The 13,298-nt window shown below is 35.7% G+C and overlaps 1 protein-coding gene across 5 annotated transcripts in view; it reads right to left on the bottom strand.

The window, feature by feature from the left end:
- Positions 1–12,686, bottom strand: part of LOC108051142 (diacylglycerol lipase-alpha) — a 28,923-nt gene extending 16,237 nt beyond the window's left edge. For 2 of the 5 annotated variants that reach the window (XM_044460891.1, XM_044460893.1), the window contains exons 1-2: positions 12,161–12,686; positions 10,245–10,466 (exon numbers count right to left, since the gene is read on the bottom strand). The gene's annotated coding sequence lies outside the window, so the exon portion shown is untranslated. The remainder of the gene's footprint in view (positions 1–10,244; positions 10,467–12,160) is intronic. The other 3 variants (XM_044460892.1, XM_044460894.1, XM_044460895.1) reach the window with 3 other exon arrangements.
- Between the last annotated feature and the right edge of the window lie 612 nt (positions 12,687–13,298).

The following is a 13,298-nucleotide window of genomic DNA, read 5'->3' as shown; positions in this document are numbered from 1 at the left end:
CGACCCTCGAACATGAAAATGCGGCTAATGGGGCATCTGGCACGTTTTGGATCGATTTGGAAATGTAACCTGATGTTTTGTGTACCCCAGATTGTTGACTGTTTGCTTTTGGTAATACTAAATTTAGCACCTCTGCTTGCGAATCCATTTACTTAAAGTCTATAAAAAGCAAATACCATCGGACGGGGAAAATCGATCTAAATTTAGATGGACCGCGACGAACCTCCGCTGATGTTGGTATTTAGTGGCGTTATTTCCATTTTCCCCATATTTTGCCATTTGCAAATTGAATTTTTAATCTCTCGCTTCTATCGCTTTACTTCAGTTTAGAATAAATTATTCGTGTTTTAGGCCGTTTTGGGAATGCAGCACATAGGTAAAAATGGGCACACACTCATCCACGGAAACTGCAGTTGCCCTCGGGAGTTAATTGCACTGCCCCCTGTTTCCGCCCATTTTACCATTTACTTTCCACCTTTCCCCTTGTCACCGTTTATGAATTACTTTATAAACCCAGGCCGCACTCTCTGATTGCGGTTTCCACTTCCTTTTCGCCATATTATATAGTTTCAGCGTTTCGCGTGACGTGCTCCTTCCAAGCAATTAAAAAAAAACAGGCCCCGAAAAAGGAAAATGCCAACAGTTTGGCTACAAAGGGATATGCACTCCAAGAAAACCAACCCATAAACATTTGAAAAGGAATAAAAAGTTTTTTTTTTATATAATAATCGCTTGAAATTTTAATTAACGGAAATAATTAAAATATTATGTAAACTTTACCACATTTTATGAAGCAAAAGACTAATATATAATGGATGAAATTTATATATAATTTAAATATTAATAATTTAAGCTGAATAAAACTGTGTAAGTTTTCAAGCTTTTCTTTTTGCACAGACAAAATAATATTTGTACTGTTATGGAATTATATTTCTGAATGTTTGTCAAGGGTGTCGACCAGGTCGACCGGATGGAGAGGGTGGGGCAGGTCGGTGGATGGTATGGAAAACAGCGAGCCTGCGCTTTGAGAAAGGTAAACACACATTGGAACCCTGCAGGTCAGGGTACATTATAAGGGGGTTTGGCAGCGTTTTCGCCAACGAGCCGCTAATGTTGTGCCCAACCCCTCGAAATCAGTTTTTTTTTTGTGGTATTATAAGACACTCTCACAGCCGCCAGTTTAGTGGGCCAAAAAATAAAGGAAACAAGGTTTTAAACGCTTCAAATATTAAAGTTTTAATTTTTAAATGCATTACGGCAATGCTCTTTGTATAAATCCATTTATGATCAATACAAAAAATTAAAATTGATGAATACACTGTATTTGATTCGAAAATTTTAGACGAAAAGTTCCAAATCATTTATTTTTGCTGATAATATTTGTATTTTTGAAACTAAAGATTTTGTTTTGCTTTTAGCTTGCGTCATATTTTAAACTATATAGATTAAGAACTGAACTATGCTTCATGATGAGCCATTTTATTTATACCTCACATCGTAATCTCTCCCGAAATAATGCGTAAATGCTTTTAGTTGATTCATCTAGTTATTTTTTTTGTTTTAATTAATATAAACAGTTCACATCATTTTATTGGCATTGCTGTATTTTTGTCAGTTTAATTTAATCACATTGTAACTGAATGACAAGCTACCGCAAACCTCAATGCAAATGGATGTTTTCAAATCAATCAGACCTGTTTGTGATTTTTGGTCGATTACAGCAATTCATATACATGATAGTTAAGTAAATATATAAACATGAATACAAAAATTGGAAAATGTAGATTCAGCTCGTTTCATAATACTAAAATAATCACTCACAATAAATTATCTTAAAAGTTTACTTATTAAAAAGTGACTATTGCTTCTATCATAACAAAAATTAATTTATGTTAATGTCGCTCTAGAACTTATTGATATTATTATGTATTCCAAAAATAATTAATTTTCCTTCAATACTGAAATTAATTAGTAACGAAGGCAATATTTGTGTGACCTAAATGCTGCGCTTGTGTAACGGCAATCACAACGTAGATCTATGACACCGATGTCTCTGTCAATATAGCACATCGGTGGCTGATTGACAGCACAGCCATTATCCATCACTACGTCGTGGCAAAGCCTTTATGTTATTTGTTGCAATAGGATCAGAATCGCACAAAAGCCCAACCCCGACAAAGTTATGCACGACATACACACATTTACCATACATATATCTTTTATATGGCGGGCATATCCTTTTGTCTGTAGGTGAAATGAGTCGGCGGAGGAAAAGCGGTTGAGAAAACTAGTGAAACTGGGGGGTCGTGTCATAAAAACAATGTCATCACAAGGCAGCGTGTCGGACGGAAATCAACTAAAAGGCCAATGCCAGCAGCATTCAAAGACAGTGAGACAGTGCGAAAAAGACGGAAAATGAGCCGTAGAAAGAGATGGTAAATGAGTGAAAGAATAAGATGGAGATAGGGCAAGTGGCAGCGGCAAAAGTTGCGACAGGAACCACACAAGAACAAAAACCAAAAAAAAAAGTTTTATGGCAGTAATGACGAGTCCCGTTTAATGACGATAAAGATAAAGGCGATGATGTGGATGTGGAATCGGGTATAAACGCGAGCACATAAAATAAACCGTCGCATATGCCAAAGGGTACACTTCAAATCGGAGTAGAGATGTTTTTTGTAAGCTAGTATCCATGCTTACAAAACGGATCCCAAAACTATTTAACTGATTTGATTGAAAATCCAGCAGAATAGATTGAAAAGCCTTATCAGGAATTATATCCCCATTAAAATTAATTACAATATGTTGTTTTTGTTTGAGCAAATATTATTATAAATGGTCAAGGAACCTTAAAGCAAGACACACTGAGGACTCTCAAAAAATAATTAAGTGTTCAAATTAAGCTTTAATACAAAAATAATTAAGTGTCTATGTAATACTTTTGTTTTAACAGCTATTTCGTAACAATGAATACGAATCTATATCTCAATATTTTTTAATTACGTTTTGATCAAACATTAAAAAAAAGAACAAAGGACTTGTAAGCTGTTTAATTTGTATCTCTGAAGTTCTGACTGAACTGAAGTTGAGACTATAAACAAGAAAACAAATAGCTTCTCTGGCGCTTTTCAGTTCGTTTGCTTTCGGGTTGGTTTTGATGACAGGACAAAACAGCATGAGAGGAATGCTGTTCATTTGACATTTTTAAACCAATTTCTAGTGTGAGTTGTTTTACATACATACATATATGGTACTAGATTGAAGTCACAACAAACAAGCTGGGCAAATTTTGCCCTTTTCTGTATTTTTGTAGAAGCTTTACATTGCTTTGCATCTTTAATTTCTTTTGCCCGCCCTTTTTTTTTTATCGCATTTTGGTATTTATTATATCTAATGGAATGTGGCAAAAGCATGAAGGAAAAGGCGGAAAACGGAAGCGGGACAAAGATAAAGGGCAAGCAGGAAACACGCAAGGAATGCTGCTGCCAGCTTTGGATTTTTGCCCCAAAAAGAATGAGTTGCAGCGCATACATAAATTAAAACAATGTCTGAACTAGACTTACAAATTTCAAATAATTAGGGGTTTCACTATTTATAGCAGCGTAAAGATAAGTTTTCAGTGCTTTATTTTGGTAGCACTGACAACAAACAGTAGTGAATTAAAAAAGTGATAAAAAACCTGCACTTCTAAGACCATAACTTTTCTCACATAAATCCGATTTCGAAGTGGCATACTTCAAAATTATTGTGGGTTTATATCTGTTTTCAAAACTGGGTTTGTCATTTTTTTCGATTTCTTATCATATTTTATGAAATTTTCGGAAAATGACTTTGCAGAAAATTGAGAATTCGCACAGAAATTCGATTTTGAAGTGTAATTCCCTAAATATCAGAAATGCCAAATTTTCGCAAAAAGACTTGTTCTAATTTGTACTTTCAAATTAAAAGACTCAATTTCTGCACATTGTAATTAGAATGTAGTCGTTTTAAATGCATTTTTACTTTTTAGGTTTGTTTTATTTTTGACAGCGCAAATTTGATCGTTAGCTTGTTGAAAGTAACCGAAGTTTTAAATGATGGAACCACTCAACTATAATTATAAAATGTAATTAAAACATCATCACCATTGGGGGCGAACCACCCAAAAGGAAAGGAAGAGGCAGAAACTGTGCCTCCACTTTCATTTAGGAGCGAACAACAAAAAGGAGTAAACAACCATAGTGTGAATTGCATGCATCAACAAAACAATAACAAAAAGAAGGAAAAGAAACACTCACACAACCACAAGCAAACACTGAAAGAAAACAAAGGCAATAGCAAAAGCTTCTTAAAACGTCGAGGAAGCCTTTCGCACGCATTGTTTTCCGGCTACATTGTTATTGAAATTGTTTTCGCCGCCAAAGAAGGAAAGAAAATGGATATTTCCACACGGAAAAATTTTAAATATTTGTATTTTCTATGACAATGTTATGGTTTTTTTTTAAAGTAAACTTAGTGATCATAATTTTCCGTGTACAAATAGAGATGGTACTATTTGTAAGGAAGTGAAATAAAAGGACGTGTTGAGTGCAGCAATCTTCGCTTCTGCGACTTTTTCCTCTGCAGTCTTTATAAAAACAATGGAGAACATTGAGATACCCACTATGGCACCGCGAATTATGTTGCATACACAAAAAGTGTTGGCGTAAAGGACAAATTTAAAAAAAAAATTAAAACACCGATATATATCAGCCAATCTAAAACGTTTCTCCATCAGTAAACATTTTGAAGATGTTGAAAATTAAAAGATTAAAACACGATTAAGCAGTGGGACCGGTCTATTTAAAGGGCAAAAATTTCTTTAACTATAAAACTAGTTGGTATCAAATCAAGAAAAGGCATAAAACAAGAAGAACGCTCAAAAATATGCAATTGTTTGTGCCAAACAATTTGCCAAACAGAGCAAAACCGACTTCAAGTGCATAACAAAAGAAAGAAAGAACACTTAGAAAAAAATAAATTAACCTTTAACATGGAAAACTAAAAAATATTGTAAAACTAATTTTGGAACCTATATTAGCAATGCAATGCGAAAGTATTAATTTATGAGTTAAAAAAACATTTTGGACACCCTTAAAGTATTGTTAAGTTTTAGATTTACTCTCAGTTGCCTTAAGTTTTGGATTTCTATAAACGGATCTATATAAGCAAGAATTTGATTATTATAATTATATATAGCATGCAGGATTTAAAAAAAAAATCCAAATTGTTGCTTTATTTTTCCCGAGTGTGGAAGACAGTAAGAAATAAAGAAAAGAAAGAGCTCGACTGGGACCGGTTTGACAAAAAAACGGTGGTGAGTTTTCAAAGTTCACCCACCGTACACACACACCTATCTACCCACCCACTTATCGCTTTGCTCCAACAACCCTCCTCAAATTTTACTGGAGCATAGAGAAAACGCGTGGATGACACGAAATAACAACAACAAATAGCAATACAGTGTATGCCCAAAAGAGTGAACCCATGAATAATATTAAAATTTGCCATAATATATTGAGTTTTTAACAACTAAAAAAATGGCTTTGCTATTAAACCCTCCAGACGCAAATAAAAATGGATTTTTAACAACACCCAATTTGAATATTTTTTTGGGTAACTTGGAATATTTTTTTCGTCCAATTTTATTCTCTATCTCTTTAATAGTTCGTGGAAAATGTACGTTTATAACTCTTTCTTTTACCTGCTCTTTCATTTCATTTTATTTATTAATTGATATCCTAACGCTAAATTCAAGACCTTTATTTATTACCTTCAGTCAGGTAATATGTAAACAAACGAATGCCAGTTATTCAATACAAATGTTTGCTATCCTACAAATGATCACTTCCTTTTTAAATCGCTTTCGTGTGATCACACTTGTGTCTCTATAACAAATTACAAAAGTTATTACAACAGATTCGGGTGTTTACTGTAATAGAAGCAACAGCAAAGAAGACGATTTTCATTCCAGCACAAACAAAATCCGCTGAAACTCGCCGATGGCCATCGTGCTGGATGGGAAAGTGGGTGGCATGGTGAGTGGTGGGTGGATGGGTGGTGAGGTGGCACAAGTGACGCTTTCGCGTATGGCGACAGCCTGGCAGCTTTGACATTTGCATGTGTATTATGCGTGGCCCTCTGGGCATGTGTTTGTATGGGGAGTTTTCGCCAATAAACACACACACAGTCGAATGCCAGCATCCTAGATGGAAAAATCCTTCAAAGTTCAGAAACAGTATAACAGGCAACAAAATTATCGCCATCGCCAAGTTTGTGATTCTTTTTGTTCACTTTGAGAGCAAGGCATATGGACAGATGGCCAGAAGGACAGAAAGCACCCTTGACATTTTCCAATCAAGCTTTTGGCCGCTGAGATTGGGCAGCCATCTGATCCAGATAATGTTATCAATTTCCAACGGAACTTCAGTTCAAAGGAAATTACGTCAAGCAAATTATTTGATAAATGGTCATATTAATAACTTTCTTAAAAATAGTTGGTCAATTCGGTACAATTGTCTTATCTCGTATTTATTGTTGTACCTATCATAAAGTTATATTACATAGAATGACAATGTAATATAACTAAGAAAAGTCTTAAAGTATGTAATTCTATTTAATATCAAAAGTGTATAACTTTAACTTCGAATAATTTAGATTTCATTTAATCTCTGCTAAGGTATGTATTCCATCCATCTCATAATATTTTGTTGTATTTATTTGATGGCAAGGTCAGTAAAGTTTGCTTTTACAACTCATGCTTTATCACTCCTTTTATCATCCGCGCGCGAGAGATAAATAAGCTAAATTTATCCCCATTGAGATTTATGCAAATAAGATTTTACAATATTAAAGTAGGAATCAAATTTATTGCAAAATCTATTTTAAGTTATTTATGACAACCAGAACAGTTCCGCTAAATAGGTATTTGTGGTTCAGCGATGATTTATCGGCTCATTCCGTCCGCTTTCTGGCTGTAATCGCAGCCGTCGGTTGTATGTACTATCCTCCGGTTCTTGGCAGTACAGCCAACTCCAGAGACAGCGGCCCAGAAAACTGAGACCGAAACTGAAACAACACACGTTGCTACGCGCCACGGGCATCCTCTAACCTGCACATAGCACATATTCCATCCGCAAAGCGGCATCCTTCGTCGAAAATCGAGAATCCTCCTCCACAGTTCAGAGGGCTGCTGCGGTTGTCGTTCCCAAAAATAACTAACCCCCGAAGAGTTTTGTTGGGGGATAGGAAAATGGAATGCTTGGACATGGACAGCCGCAGAAGCAGCTCCATACCGGCGATGGAAAAATCAACGACTACGGCTGTGTTTTGGGCTTTGGCGTCTGCCTTGCCTTGCTGCTACTCCATGTTTCCCTTTTCCACCCCCAAAAATTTGCCACCCACCTTGCATACAGGCAGGAAAATAATGGTCCAATATGCGACCATAGCCACGTACGTTTTATTTCCACTATTTTCGATGGCCAAACGCACATATATATTTATCAAAGATAGCTGTTTGACTTTTGCTAAATACATAAATGATTTAAGGATTTTTCGAGCAATTTATGGGCAAATAAATATTCAAAATTGCAAGTGAAATGCCGGGCAGTAAAAAAAACAGACATTGCCTATCCAAAATCATTCGGTTTGTGAAGAATTTTAAAAGTTCATTCAGTTTCGGAAATTTAGTTTGAAAATCAAGCAAAAATTTTAAATATTTTAAATTGACAAATTTCCGTGATATTTATTTCTGTGCAATTTTATAGCATTGCTAGCGGCAGCCGAAAGTGGCACCAGCTATTTTATATTGTCTATTTTTGGCACTCTTTGCTCATTTTTTTTTTTAATTTACCCCCGTTTATCTCTTTTTGTTTTTTGATTTTCTATTTTTTATTGCTGTCTCATTCTGTTAAACGTTAATTTCAATTTGAAAAATCATTCACCATGAAGCAGTTCGGAGCGCTTAAATTTGGCGATGGGGATGACTTTTTATACCCTTGCAGAGGGTATTATAATTTTGGTCAGAAGTTTGTAACGCAGTGAAGGAGACGTTTCCGACCCTATAAAGTATATATATTCTTGATCAGGATCAATAGGGGAGTCGATATAGCCATGTCCGTCTGTCCGTCTGTCCGTCTGTCCGTCCGTCCGTCTGTCCGTCTGTCCGTCTGTTTCAATACCGTTTGCGAGCCCAGTTTAAAAGCTAGCGATCTGAAACTTTCACAGTCATCCTAAAACAAGTGTACGCAGATCAAGTTTGAAAACCGCCCCGATCGGATGTCTATATCCTATAGCTCCCATAGGAACAATCGGATATAACTTGCAAGAATGGAAGATATTTCGCGCAGTGTAAAAGCTATTGACATAAATCTTTCCAAATCTTATTTTTTTATGCGTACCTTGATCAGAGTAAAAGCGCGTGACGATCGGACGTCTATATCCTATAGCTCCCATAGGAACAAAAGGGTAAAATCGGTTAAAATTTAATGATTTTTAGGATATTTCACGCAGTATACAAGCTATTGACATGAATCTTTCCAAATCCTATTTTTTTATGCATACATTGATCAAGGTGAAAGCGCGTGCCGATCGGACGTCTATATCCTATAGCTCCCATAGGAACAATAGGGTGAAATCGGTCCAAATTTGATGATTATCAGAATATTTCGCGCAGAGTGTAAGCTACTAACATAAAATTTTCCAATTCTTATTTATTTACGCATATCTTGATTAGGGTAAAAGCGCTTGCCGCTCGGAAGTCTATATCTTAAAGGAGATAGGAAAAATTGTTAAAGGCTGCGAAAGTATCCCTTTTGTATATGACATTTTTGCAGTATAAAAGCAATTGACTTGAAACGATGCAAATCTAGTTTACTTATGTATACCTTATTCCTTTCGCTACTTTTTCACTTTTAGCAATTTCGTCAAAGTCTGCAAGGGTATTAAAACTTCGGCTTGCCGAAGTTAGCTTCCGTCCTCGTTATGACTTGAAATCGCTATTATCGGAAAATGTGGGGTTGGTTGTTCTCTTCAAGGTTAAAAACTTTTCAAGACGCATCTATTTTGGGGATGACATTTACCTATCATTTTATCAGGGACTAAAAAAGAAGTCAAGAACACTTAAAAAAAATGGAGTTTAAGTGTATTTAAATGCAAAATTAAATACTAATACAATACTATTTAAGACTTCTTAAAAATACAAAAAAATAACAAATCTTGTCATTTTTACCAGAAAATTGATAACTTAATATTAAATTAAATCTTTCGTCATTATATTTGTATTAATATGTGATTTGCTACACTACAATTAAATTGAATTACTAGACACTTCAATTTTATCAAGCTGTTGTGACATGTTCACTTTAATTAAATCAAATGCCACTGATCAAATGAATGTGATTTATTCCACACTAAAATGTTATCAAACGTTCACCATCCACTACAATTAATTTGGCTAATCGGTGTCTTTGGCTTTCCATTATGTAATAGATTAAAGTAAGTTATCTTCTGGAACGAGGTTCGCCCCATCCCCTTAGCTGTCAAACTGTGAACTACATTTCTAGTTTCGTTTCTTTTTTGTATTTATTATGCTGTGTCTACAATTTGGCAAAATTACAAACTAAACAGTAAAATCAGTAGTGTGTGTGTGTGTGACAGAATGAAGAAACAAGCAGTAAATATATATATATAGATTAGTGTGTTCAGATGCAAGATGAGTGTATGCACAGAAAACAAATTTCACTAATATTTTAACAATATATTTGATCGATTTTAAAAACGCAAGCCTCATAGTAAGTTTCAAAGTCACAAAATTGTAAAATTTAAAACATTCATTTCCCTCGGCTTCAGGAGCTCGTGGCCTACTTTCATAAATTACGCGGACACATAAAAAAAAGAAACACATTTGATAGGTTCTCTTTTTGGGGATCCTATGCTATAAAACATTGTAAATTTGATAAAAATCAAAAATAAACTTTTGACGTCCCAATTGCTATAAATGGCTTTATAGCTACTTGATAAGCTAAAGGATGTAAATATTATTTTTGACTCTATGGCTTTCGGTTATTTTGACATTCCAAAAAATATATTTTAAAAACGTGGTTTATATAATTTTAAAATAAGTTTATGTTCCTAAACAACAAATTGTTTTCTGTGCAAAAAACGAAAATTATATAGGGTATTTTTTATTTTGCTAGCGTATGGAAAAATGAGAATAAAATTCTTACCGCAAGTTGTTGTTGCCAGCTCGACGCTGGCTGCAGACGGGCGTCGCTGCTGACGCCGCTGCTTCTCCTCGGCTGCTGCGGTCGAAAAAAAAAGTTGGCAACTCTTGATGTTGGTTTTCAGTTGGTTTTAATTTTTGTTGGCTTCGGTTAACGCTTTTCACCGATTCTCTGCTTCTTGTTATATATTTTATGGTTTTTTTACGCTGCTTTGCTTTGGTTGCACTTTTAAACAAAAATTCCAAACATGAAAAAAAATTCGGAAAAAAAACATTTTACGGTTGGCTTCATTAACAATATTGTTTGTTGTTGTTGTTTTTTCTTAACACTTTCTCGCCCGTGAAAGGCAAATTATGGCAACATGGAGATAGATAGATTGGTAGAAAGAAAGAGCGAGGGGCACTAAGTAAATGAGTTTCCCTAGAATTTATTCGTTTACAATTTTGTGTTATTAAATTTGCTCTGTTTGCTGACTATTTAAAGGCCAGGCAAAACCTTAAACATGACCTGAAGCTACTCACGTTGTTAAATGTGTGCTTCCCTTAACCCTAGATAGACTAACTTCTTTGATTTCTATTTCATTTATTTCCCTCATTTTTCTTCATATTAAAAAAATAGCTTACAAATGGCGGTCTTCGGTATAGGGAAAGAAGTCAATGAGGGTACTAAATCTAGGTAAGTTAATCAGGAGGTTTGAGTATTTGCCAAGCAAGAAAATTGTCTTATAGCTACTTCATATTTAAATATGTTCAAGGAAACTGAGCGCAACTGTCACTGAAATCGGGGTTACCCTCAAGTATTGCTGTACAAAGCACAGTAAATTTATAGCCATATAAGACAATTTTTCATTCAACATTTAATGTCCCTATAAAAGCTCAGTATTCTTTTAACTGTTCGCAGAATTATTCAGTTTCATACTCTTTTAGCAAAAATCCCATTTTCTTTTTAGAGAGAATAGCAATATTTTAAAGCTGAAACTTCAAAATTTAAAAACACTTTTTGGTGTCTTTTTAAACTTTCCTGTTGAGGATGTTGCTAATTAGGACGCTACTGGATTCACTTAATCTCGTTTACATCATCGTCGTGCGACGGTAGCCAAGCACCGGGTATCGGGTATCGAGTACCGACTGCCGAGTACTGTTAGGCAGCTGCACTTAATGAGCCTGAACTTTCACACCGCTGCAGCAAAAGTGAAGCTATTATATACACTGAAAAAAAGAAGCTGGCTATCAAATCAAAATTAAATAGATACTTGAATATTTTCAAATCAGCAGAACTCCACACTTGTTCACGTACAAGTGTATAATTTATTACTTTAAAATTTTCCTTGAAATTTTGCAAATCATTATCATTGAGAGATTAGAATATCAATAATAATAATTAATATGTGGAAGTATATGGAGTTTCTAGAAACGAATCACATGAAAATTTAGGGGTCTCGTTTAAAATGATCTATGAAATCAATTTGATCATCTATCGTAATTTTTTTTCTTTATGCGAAGATTACGAAGTCACAGTTTCGGTTCGAATCCCTTCACTGCCCAATGCATTTTTGTAAAATTTAATCTAAAGACCTCATTATCCCTTTATATTACATGAAAATCACATAAATTGATCACCTATCGCAGGCGTGTTTCTTTCTGTGTAGCGCCGACGGCCTTGGCGGCTAATTACCGGCGACCGGTAATGCGGTCGCTGCGCCGTCGACGCTGCGTGGGCGTCGCAGTCGCGGTGATAGTAGCCTTAATCCCGCTCACACGGATTAAGTATTAAGTCGGTGATGCTGGAGGAAAGGGGAGGAGGGATTCAGGTGTGCGAGCGGATCGATAAATGGAAATCGCTACTGGCTCTCTTTTGCTCTTTCTTTCTTTTTTACTTTTTCGCCCTTCTTCTTCTCCTTTCTGTTTACACTTATTTACCATTCAGTTTTTGCTGTTTTTCCAATTTACACACACCAACAGACACGCACACACACATATACTATGAACAACCACTAAACCACCGTTAGTCCATCAGCATCCAAAGAAATTCGAATTGTCTCGACGTCTCTGCCGGCGTCGCTGTCGACGTCGGCGTTCCCATGTTGTTCTTGTGCTTGTACTTCTTGAACTGCTTTTCACATGGAATTTACACACGACTCTGTTTACGTTCTTGTGCCGCGATTTAAGTAGTAATACTTTTTCTTTCGGCTGTCATCACTTGTCTTTGGTTTTTTATCGTTTGTTTTATGCATAAATACTCGCTGCACAATATATTTTCGTTTGTTTTATTTATGCACCGTGCAATCTGCGGCTCCTTCTCGCTGTTGTTGTTGTTTCTTGCGGGAGAGACGCGCACGAAGCGTCGTCAATGGAAATGGAGAAAGGTAAAAAATAAAGAGAAAGCGTCCGCTCAGCCTCTCTCACGATGACCGCGCGCGGGGCGAGCTTTTTTGCAACTGACTTTTTGGGTTGAATTTCTTTCGTCTCGTCTCAATGGCAGCTTTTTGCGGCGGCAGCGACGCAGGCAGCACTGCCAGTGAGACCAAGTGCCGGCCAGCAGCGGAGGACCAGCGGTGAAAATACATTGTTTCCACTGGTAAATACATTGGCAAAACACGAAAAAATTAAAAGTTTTTTTAAAGTTTGAATGTATGAGGAAGGTGGGGATTCGTGAGACCTCGGAAATCTTGAGACTTATAATGTGACAACGGAAGCAGAAAACTGTGGCAAACCACCGCGAAAAATGCAACGAGTCCACTACTGAGAGAAGTGAAGGCTGGGCGCCAAATTCAAAACATCAAGAAAAAGGAAAATATCAAATTTATTGTCTATTCTTCAAACTATACTTGCGGTTTCAATTCTAGATGATCTCAAATAAAATAAATTAGTCTATTTCTTTATTTATTGCTTACTTTTCAAGAGCATTGTAAAAACTAAAACGGAAGGGCTTGTTTTGTTCTTGAAAAGGTTTAAAAAAAAACTATACAAAAAAAGCAAGGCCTCCACTAGAGTATATGTATATGTCTGTATATTTAAATTGGAGGAAAATTGTAATGTTTAAAACAAATTTTGTAAT

The sequence above is a fragment of the Drosophila rhopaloa genome, unplaced genomic scaffold (assembly GCF_018152115.1).
Source record: "Drosophila rhopaloa isolate 14029-0021.01 unplaced genomic scaffold, ASM1815211v1 contig_3, whole genome shotgun sequence".
NCBI lineage: Eukaryota > Metazoa > Arthropoda > Insecta > Diptera > Drosophilidae > Drosophila > Drosophila rhopaloa.
This window is presented reverse-complemented; position numbering and strand designations above follow the sequence as displayed.